Here is an 8678-nt window from a genome sequence, read left to right on the forward strand (position 1 = left end):
GAACACAGGGTGGAGACAAGTTGGTCAACTGGAAAGAGGTCATAGTCAGCCTGAGGGGGGCGGGGGGACATTTCGGGGTTTTGGCATTTACCATTTATTTATTTATTTTTAAACAAGATGTGACACGAGAGGGAGGAGGGTTGATTTTTAGGGGACCAGAATGTGAAGTGAAAACACACTGGTAGACCTGTCAATCACCCTGTAGCCCCGCCCTAAAGCATCCACCTGTCAATCACCTTGTAGCCCCACCCCTAAAGGATCCACCTGTCAATCACCTTGAAGCCCCGCCCTAAAGCATCCGCCATCCAATGTTTACTGAGGGAGTAAATCAAGAGAGAAGTAGAGTAATTTATATAGACTTCTATACAACCAGAGGAGTCGCCCCCTGGTGATCAGTAGAGAGAATGCAGTGTGTTTGTTTGGTTAGATCTTTGCACTATTGTTTCATTAGTTAATACAGGTTATCTCTGTTATGCATTTCTTTATATTGCTTTGCCTTTATGTATAAATTCTGCTGTAGCGGAAAAATGAAGTATCTATCTATAAAATCTATATATTTAAAGTGGCAATTTCCTGTATTAATAGTTTAAAAAGTATGACATTTGTTTTAATCAAATTCAAGAGCAGCAGGATTACGTACAGCAAACAAATGTGGTTATTTTTTTAACAGAAAGTACATTTTCCGTGTGGTTTTCTTGTGGCGTAACGTTTACTATCTTAAACACATATGGCTGAAATCTGTGCTCCGTTTATGGCGCTCAGGAAACATCACACACACCTCCAGCTGGCCGACACACACACACACACACACACACACACACACACACACACACACACACACACACACACACACACACACACACACACACACACACCGGTTACACCACAGAAGTGATGAGCTGGCACAAAAACACACTCAGAGTCATTAAGAGGGTTAACGACACGATAATCTGATTAGCAACACCAGATAATTACACCTGGAAAACTGAGATCCTGGAACTTGTACAGACACACCTTCATCATCATCATCATCATCATGACCACAAAAAAAAAAAAAAAAAAAAGCAGTGACAGACTGTGATTTGACATGAAAAGGAATGTTTAAATAAACTCTCTTTGTCTGGTGATAGATCAATAGATAAATACTTTGTTATTATTTTAGCATTTATACATACAGGTAAGCAATACAATAAGATATACAAAATGCACAATATATACACAAAATAGAATATAATGTATTAATAATAAAATACTACATTAAATCAGCATGTTGTATCGTATCATAAAAAACAAAAACACTTCCTCGTGTGTACAGCTGTGATAGTACACGCGAAGAAAAGAAAAACACACAAACGTGTATTTTTACTTTTGTGACTTTTGTGTTTTCTCGTTTTTTTCCGTAATATCGCGAGATCTCAAAAACAACCAGCAGATTAAAGTTCGCTCGCGCCGCCGAGACTTTGACGTCGATACTAAAAATGTGAAGTTTTTTTAACAGGATTCGTACTTTTTTTTTAAACACAGTTTTCTCAAACTTCTCAGACCAAAAGTAAAATATAAAACATCTTACCTTTTTTTTTTTTTAAACACGGCTCCCCCTTTTTTTTTTTTTTTTTTTGTTGCTTTCTTGCTCACAAGCTGCAGCAGCCAATTTATGTGAAGTATTCACCGGATAAATACTGCGAGGTACTCTGTGGAAGGTGTACTACGCTGTGGTACAAGTGTACTTCTGTCAGATACTCCGGGGGAATCGAACATGAAGAGGAAACGGACGAGACAACGGAGCTCCGACCGCAGCGAGCAGCGCCATGTTGGCAGACTGCTGTCCGCCGCTTGAGCCGGAGACAGGGAGGGGGCGGGGCGACGGGCGCCTTCAGGGGCCGTGGGAGAAGAGACGACTGGGATGAACAAATTGGTCACAATGTTAGTAATTCATTCAGTAGTTTTAAGGATTAATAAAACAACCGAAGAATACCTTACTTTTAATAGATTCATTTACTTATTTATGTTTTTACTTTATTATTATTATTATTATAAGTAGTAGTAGTAGTAGTAGTATGTAGTATTTGAACTTACTTATCAAAATTATTATGATTACCATTTATTTAATGTAAAACATTTGACGGATTAATAAAAAGACACATTGAATCTTTTACTATTAATAGATTAATTTACATATTTATGTTTTTACTTTATAAAATCAATAGTATTACGATTTATTGGTAATAATATTTACGGATTTGACAACCGAAGAATACCTTACTTTTAATTGATTAATTTACTTATTTATGTTTTTCACTTTATAATAAGTATTATTATTATTATTATTAGTAGTAGTAGTAGTAGTATTAGTAGTAGTAGTAGTAGTAGTAGTAGTAGTAGTAGTAGTAGTAGTAGTAGTAGTATGTAGTATTTTAATTCACTTATCAAAATTATTATTATTACCATTTATTTAATGTAAATAATTTGACAGATTAATAAAACAAAGACACATTGAATCTTTTACTATTAATAGGTTAATTTACATATTTATGTTTTTACTTTATAATAATAATTATTATTGTTATCATTATTATGTAGTTATTGAACTCACTTATCAAATTAATATTATTACGATTTTTTTCATTTGAAAGGTTTGACGGATTAATAAAACATTGAAGACACTGATTGATTAATGTACATATTAATGTTTTTACTTTGTTATTTTTTATTTATTAGTTATTTTCTTGTTCTTTATAATTATTTAGTAACTGAACTCACTTGTAAAAAATATTATTTATATCATTTATTTATTCACATTCCTCTGGTTACAATAATGAATATATGAGACACACACTTTCATTCATGCACACAAAAACATACAAACTTGCCTTCTAAGTAAAAAACACAACAACTAACCTTTACCATAATCATAAGGTCTGTTTCATACGTCTTGTGTTAAAGTCTGTGGTGTCGTTGTTTGTTTAATTTTTCTTGCTGAATAACATGAATTTGGACGTTTTGTTTGACTTTTTCCTCATTTGTTTTCATAAAGAACGTTTATTGATAAGCTGGAGGAAACAGCCTCTCAGTTATGAAAACCAGCAGCTTCTACAACAGTAAAATAATCACCACTATATCATTATTCCCTTCCAAATGTGCTCTCAAGTCAAACCCTGCAGCTGATTTCCACTGTAGTAGTGCAGAGTGGTGACATTTCCGAGGCGCACCTGAAGGCGGCGTCCAGCGTTGTCAAACGGGCGTGAACTGAATCATCTGTAATGTCAAAAGAAAAAAGCATATTTTTCCCAGACAGAGTGGAAAATAACCTGCAATTCATTTCACTACGGGGCCTCCCTTCTGCACGCGACGTGTTAAGAGCTGAACGATGATCACATTATCGATTATGTGCTGGAAACTTCATTTATCTCCAAAATATGGATTTATTTTCTGTTTCTGTTGCATTTCTGATCAGAATCCGGTTTTATCGCCACGTAGATTTGCTTGTATCGAACATAGAAAGAGAACATTAAATGGAAAAGAAAAGAACATATTGCAAAAATTAAGAAACATAAATATAGAAAAGAAAATTACAAAAAACATATGAAATACATATTAGAACAAATATGTGCATTTTATTTAGTTTAAATTAAAGAGCGATGCATTTTGAATAGTTTCCCTGCAGTATTGTCTGTTTATTGCAGTGATTTAACCCTCAGATAAATAAATACCTGGACTGAACAGCGACACCTGCTGGTCACATGTTGCATGGTTCCGCTGAAAACTGCAGCGACACAATAGTTTCTAGTGGGACGTCAAAGACACACACATGCAGGAAGTTGACGTCATGTTATTGTGTTAGCTTTCTTTTTTATAAAAGTATTTAAATGGTAGTGTGTCTCCTTGTAGTCTTTTTGTGTCTTTTTGTGTCTCCTTGTAGTCTTTTTGTGTCTCCTTGTAGTCTTTTTGTGTCTCATTGTAGTCTTTTTGTGTCTTTTTGTGTCTCCTTGTAGTCTTTTTGTGTCTTTTTGTGTCTCCTTGTAGTCTTTTTGTGTCTCCTTGTAGTCTTTTTGTGTCTTTTTGTGTCTCCTTGTAGTCTTTTTGTGTCTCCTTGTAGTCTTTTTGTGTCTCCTTGTAGTCATTTTGTGTCTCATTGTAGTCTTTTTGTGTCTCCTTGTAGTCTTTTTGTGTCTTTTTGTGTCTCCTTGTAGTCTTTTTGTGTCTCCTTGTAGTCTTTTTGTGTCTTTTTGTGTCTCATTGTAGTCTTTTTGTGTCTCCTTGTAGTCTTTTTGTGTCTTTTTGTGTCTCATTGTAGTCTTTTTGTGTATTTTTGTAGTCTTTTTGTGTCTTTTTGTGTCTCCTTGTAGTATTTTTGTGTCTTTTTGTGTCTCCTTGTAGTCTTGTTGTGTCTTTTTGTGTCTCCTTGTAGTCTTGTTGTGTCTTTTTGTGTCTCCTTGTAGTCTTTTTGTGTCAATTTGGTGTCTCCTTGTTTTCTTTTTGTGTGTCTTTGTGTCTCCTTGTAGTCTTGTTGTGTGTCTTTTGGTCCATTTGTATTGTTTTTTAAGTGTTTTCTATCTTTGTCGTCTTTTTGTGGTAATTTTGTGTTTTTTCGCGATCATTTAGTATCTTTTGTGGTTGTTACATGTCTCCTGTTTGTGTCTATGTGGTCATTTTGTGTCTTTTTTTGTCATATTGTGTGTCATATTATTTTTGTGTCTCTCTGTGATCATTTTGTGTCTTTCATGGTTCTGTTGTGTCTCTTTGTGTCTTTGTCATGTAGTGGCTGCTCTCCTGTATCTCCTCTTGCAGCAAAAGCAAAGCGATGGATCCGATATGAAGACCCACATATCTACTGAAGGACACGCAACGCTTTCATCACAACACAACATCTGAAACAGACCTCTGACTGCAGATAAACTGCGACGCACAAAACCAGTGGAGGGAGACGAGAGAGAGAGAGAGAGAGAGAGAGGGAGAGAGGGAGGGAGAGAGAGAGAGAGAGAGAGAGAGAGAGAGAGAGAGAGAGAGAGAGAGACGATAAACGTGAGATTTATATCTGCGTCTCTTTCGGAGGACGCTGCATATTGAGCAGGAGGAAGAGATGAAGGGGGGAAGAGAGAGAGAGAGAGGGAGAGAGAGAGGGAGAGAGAGAGAGAGAGAGAGAGGAAGAGATGAAGGGGGAAGAGAGAGAGAGAGAGAGAGAGGGAGAGAGAAGGAGAGAGAGAGAGAGAGAGGAAGAGATGAAGGGGGGAAGAGAGAGAGAGAGAGAGAGAGAGAGAGGGGGAGAGAGAAGGAGAGAGAGAGAGAGAGGAAGAGATGAAGGGGGAAGAGAGAGAGAGGGAGAGAGAGAGAGAGAGAGGAAGAGATGAAGGGGGGAAGAGAGAGAGAGAGAGAGGGAGAGAGAGAGAGGAAGAGAGGAAGGGGGAAGAGAGAGAGAGAGAGAGGGAGAGAGAGAGAGGAAGAGATGAAGGGGGGAAGAGAGAGAGAGAGAGAGGGAGAGAGAGAGAGGAAGAGATGAAGGGGGGAAGAGAGAGAGAGAGAGGGAGAGAGAGAGAGAGCAATAAAGAGGAGATTTATGTGGAGGTGGTACTCCTCTGTCACAGCATCCCTCAGGTCGTATCTCCTCCTCCAACACAATGGCCCCCACCCTCCCTTTCTTTCTGCTTGACCCTCATGTGTCACACACACGCATTTTTTAGTGATACATACGCGAGCACGCACGCACACACACACACACACACACACACACACACACACACACACACACACACACACCGTGGTGTGATGGAGGTGACAGCTGTGTTGCTGCCTATAAATGGAGGACAAGACAAGACAGACGTCCCGATTTCAAGGAGAGGACGAGACAGAAGTGTTGCCTCACTTTGTGCGTATCATTACCGTAAAACACACAACAGACCCACAATGTCTCCTACAGACACACACAGACCTCACAATGTCTCCTACAGACACACACAGACCCACAATGTCTCCTACAGACACACACAGACCCCACAATGTCTCCTACAGACACACACAGACCCACAATGTCTCCTACAGACACACAACAGACCTCAGAGGTGTCTTGTCCTCTTTTTGGTGTCATGTTTTGTCATCTTTTTTTGTGGTTGTTTTGTGTCTTTGTTGTCGTTGTAAAGTCACTTTGTATCTTTTAGTCTTTTTGTAAATGTTTTGGTCGTTGTGTCTCCTGGAACACTTTGGACTCTCCCACTTTGGACCCTCACACTTTGGACTCTCCCACTTTGGACTCTCCCACTTTGGACTCTCGCACTTTGGGCCCTCCCACTTTGGACCCTCCCACTTTGGACCCTCGCACTTTGGACTCTCCCACTTTGGACCCTCCCACTTTGGACCCTCCCACTTTGGACCCTCACACTTTGGGCCCTCACACTTTGGACCCTCCCACTTTGGACCCTCACACTTTGGACTCTCACACTTTGGACCCTCCCACTTTGGACCCTCCCACTTTGGAACCTCCCACTGGCCCTCCCACTTTGGGCCCTCCCACTTTGGGCCCTCCCACTTCGGCCCCTCCCACTTTGGGCCCTCCCACTTTGGACCCTCCCACTTTGGAACCTCCCACTGGCCCTCCCACTGTGGGCCCTCCCACTTTGGGCCCTCCCACTTTGGGCCCTCCCACTTTGGACCCTCCCACTTTGGGCCCTCCCACTTTGGGCCCTCCCACTTTGGGCCCTCCCACTTTGGGCCCTCCCAGTCCTCCAGTAATCCATCATGACTGTAAATAGATGTTCAGGTTACAACGTTTTGAAAAGAGCGTTTTACACAGTTTGTTGACATGGTTGTTGCTTCTCATCGTTTCAGAGCTTCTCACTCGGCCGACCCTCAGCTTCAGAAGACATCGGGGACTGAAGCTGGTTTCAATGAAGGCGCTCGATGTCTTTCCTCCTCTGGGAGTCGAGCCCATGCTCCTCCGTCCTGAAGGAGAAACATTTCATTTATGTATTCCAGAGAAAACGAGCGAGAGCGTTTCCTGTAATCACGTTCTTGTTTCTCTGCAGTGATCTTCCTCATGAAACAGATGATGATGGAGGAGGAGCTGCAGCTGATCTGAGATCAGCTCTCCAGGCTTTTCAGCTTGAACATTAAACTCTGCACCAAAAGCTTATTGTTATTATTATTGTTCAGTGTGTTTTATTTTCCATTTCATGTTATGCATTCTATGTATTTTTCATTTGATTTATTCTTAATATATTTTATATTCAGTGTTTTATGTCCATCTTGTTATGTATTCTATTTCATCTATTTTCATTTTCATTATTTATTTTATCAAAGCGTGTCTTATTTTACCAGTTTTTAATGTTAAAGGTATTTTACCTTTAATTAATACCTTTAGTAAAACACTTTGTGATGCATTTCTAGTAGGAAAGGTGCAACACAAATACAGTTTATTATTATTATTATTATTAAATTTACCACAGTTAACATCTTTCTTTTGTGTTTAACTCGTAAACCGTCAGAACAAGTTGATCTATTTTAACAAATCAAAAACTAATCTCTCACAATAAAATGAAACGCTGAGCTAAAGCCTTTCTGAAATAACATAAATGACTATTTAGACATTATGGGATGTTCTGCACATAAAGGAACGGAGAAGGAACATAATTCTGCTTCCAGACAGCAGTAAAATAAACTGGTGCCTCCGGGGAGAAAACCAGTTTGATATCTCAGTGGAAAAGCTGAAGCGCCAGAATAAGAGTTAGAGGCTTCGACAGGAAGAAGAAAACATTTATTATTTACATGAAACATGTCAACCAGTAACTGAACACAGGATTATTAAGAGCACGCAATAAAATTAGAGGAACAAAGACTCATTTTGTCGCAGCGCCTCATGCTCTTATTTTGGAGGGACAGTTTTAGCCTCTTTCGAACAGGTAAATCATGACTTCCCCTCATGCATAAAACAGAACGCATCACACGGAATGACAAACATGGAACAACAAACCAGGCATAAATATTAAATGAGCATCCGACAAACAATAACCATGTTTCATAAAGTGTGCGTTTGCCTGGAAAATACATTCTGGGCGTTACATTTGAATTTAATAATAATAATAATTTGAGCAGAAAAACTGTTTAAAGGCGAAAACATTGTTCTTTATGCACTGGACAATTTTTATATTTTGTTCTATTTTCCCTCCATAACTCGTCTTCTTTCATTCTGGAGGAATGTAGTAAAAATACAATATTTACCTCTGAGATGAAAGAAAAGAACAATATTTACTTCGGAGATGAATAAAAACTACAATATTTACCTGCAAAGTTTCACTCAGAGAAACAAACTTACCACAACAAACTGACAACAACAGACTCAATGACCACAAAGACAAAATGGCCGCTTCTTTCCTTCCTCCAGACTCAGGCGCCCTTCCTCAGACCGCACTCGTCTTCATCTCGTCTTCACCTCCACTGACGCCATCTTGCAGAGTCGTGACATCATCTGGGGACAAAGTCCGTCCACAGACCCGTCTCTCATAACACATCCACGAGTACAAGTACGAGTACGAGTACACAGTACATGTACTTTGTTACATTCCAAGCAGTCAGTGAGGTAGAAAGAAGAAAAAAAGTCCTCAAGTTCTTAAAAAAGTGTTTATTTCATATAAAGATTTACAATATTTAATTATAATTAAATACAAATTATTAGTATTATTATGATCATT

At 39.0% G+C, this 8678-nt stretch overlaps 1 protein-coding gene across 1 annotated transcript in view; it reads right to left on the minus strand.

The window, feature by feature from the left end:
• sh3rf1 (SH3 domain containing ring finger 1) overlaps positions 1 to 1805 on the minus strand; it is a gene marked incomplete at its 3' end in the record, with an annotated part of 43051 nt that extends 41246 nt beyond the window's left edge. The window contains 1 exon segment of the mRNA XM_079221448.1: positions 1571 to 1805.
• Positions 1806 to 8678: the final 6873 nt, after the last annotated feature.

Source organism: Taurulus bubalis (assembly GCF_910589615.1).
Source record: "Taurulus bubalis genome assembly, chromosome: 7".
Classification (NCBI taxonomy): domain Eukaryota; kingdom Metazoa; phylum Chordata; class Actinopteri; order Perciformes; family Cottidae; genus Taurulus; species Taurulus bubalis.